Consider the following 1731-nt stretch of genomic DNA (forward strand, 5'->3'; position numbering starts at 1 on the left):
TCCTTCAGAAAACTCTGCTTCAACAAATTTTATGCTTATAGAGTTTTAAGGTGCATATTTTAGTGTTGAATGAATACAAGCATTTATACACTGTTCTGATTGATTTATATTCTCTCTATGCTCACGCAGATAGTTGATAAAATCACAGTATGCAGCTCTAATATAAGTATACCAGCGGCTCAGTCTGTCTGCCACAATCAGGAGGTCATTTAAATTCACCACATTTGAATGTTTAATGTATATGACCACACCTTCAGATTTCAACTTAAGCACTGCATCTCCATACATATCGACAACTGATATCTCACACTTTAACATGTTGATGTTAATATGAGTTTATGATGGACTGTGTTCAGTTGTCATCTGTCTCTGTGAACTCTGTCATACTGCGCAGATAGTTTTTCATGCCACCGATACGGCACTCTACTACCAAGTCGTTGGATGTTCTCTAGTTCAGTTACCACATTAAAGTCACTGTGGGGTGCTAGGCCTACTGTCACACTTTAAGATCCACTTGCAGTCAAACTGTACATACTGGCGAATAGCAGTACTCTTAGCACTTCGCTGACACTGTGGTTGCACTATAGCATAGCTGAAAGACAGCAGGTCCGATAGGTCAGGGAGACAACATCCTGTGGAGAATGAGTTGCTGCTGCTGCTGCTGCTGCTGCTGTGGTGGCTCAGGCAGGAACACTTGCATGTCCTCATATATAACAATAACAACGAAGCCCTAAGTGCAAGAACAATGTATACAGTAATTAAGATGGACAAAGTATTTTATGACACTCCTCTTCTTCCTAACTGATCGCTGATGCTGGCAGCGTTTCATACTAGTCATCTCATTACAAAGTGCAGACAGCAAAGATGACTCTCAAGTAATCGAACTGAAAAAATTAAAACTGCTCAAGCAGTGGGAGGCTGAGCTTGCACATAATTGGCCAAAATGGTAGTACTCTGGGACCCCCATGTGATTGGCTGTGTGCTCACACGTGACGCCTCCATTGGCCATGGGGTGAAGGGGGAGAGGTAGTAGGCGAGGGACTTCTGGGAAGTGGGGGAGGTGCTGGAATTTCGGGAATGTTTATGCTGACCTCAGCGAGTCATGAAATGCTGACAGTGCTGTTACACTGTGCCCATTGCCCACCTACTGGTACGACCTGTGAGAAAATGGGTAGGACATTGTGTGTCCCAGCTCCTATCACTGGAACGACTGTCGTAAATCTGATGCATTATGCGTTGCGTTGGCTGGAACAGCCGCAAGATGTGTTGCCATCCCAGTATCTTTCTAAGAAGCCTACAATCAAACCTACATTCTACAGACGAATTCTTATCATAGAAAAGGGACGAATCCCTTCAATGCATGTGTTTCAACATGTAGGATAGTTTCCAGAATGAGCGGAGTGTGCGCTGATATGAAGCTTCCTGGCAGATTAAAACTGTGTGCTGGACCGAGACTCGAACTCGGGACCTTTGCCTTTCGCGGACAAGTGCTCTACCAACTGAGCTATCCAAGCACGACTCACGCCCCCTCCTCACAGCTTTACTTCTGCCAGTATCTCGTCTCCTACCTTCCAAACTTTACAGAATCTCATTCTGGAATCATCCTCCAGGCTGTGGCTAAGCCATGTCTCCGCAATATCCTTTCTTTCAGGAGTGCTAGTTCTGCAGGGTTCGCAGGAGAGCTTCTGTAAAGTTTGGAAGGTAGGAGACAAGATACTGGCAGAAGTAAAG

The 1731-nt window shown here is 44.8% G+C and overlaps 1 non-coding gene across 1 annotated transcript; it reads right to left on the reverse strand.

Annotated features, from left to right (window-relative positions):
• Positions 1 to 1440: 1440 nt before the first annotated feature.
• Trnas-cga (transfer RNA serine (anticodon CGA)) lies at positions 1441 to 1515 on the reverse strand. The gene has a single exon. It is a non-coding gene; the product is annotated as a tRNA-Ser (tRNA).
• Between the last annotated feature and the right edge of the window lie 216 nt (positions 1516 to 1731).

This window comes from Schistocerca serialis, chromosome 2 (assembly GCF_023864345.2).
Source record: "Schistocerca serialis cubense isolate TAMUIC-IGC-003099 chromosome 2, iqSchSeri2.2, whole genome shotgun sequence".
NCBI classification, from domain to species: domain Eukaryota; kingdom Metazoa; phylum Arthropoda; class Insecta; order Orthoptera; family Acrididae; genus Schistocerca; species Schistocerca serialis.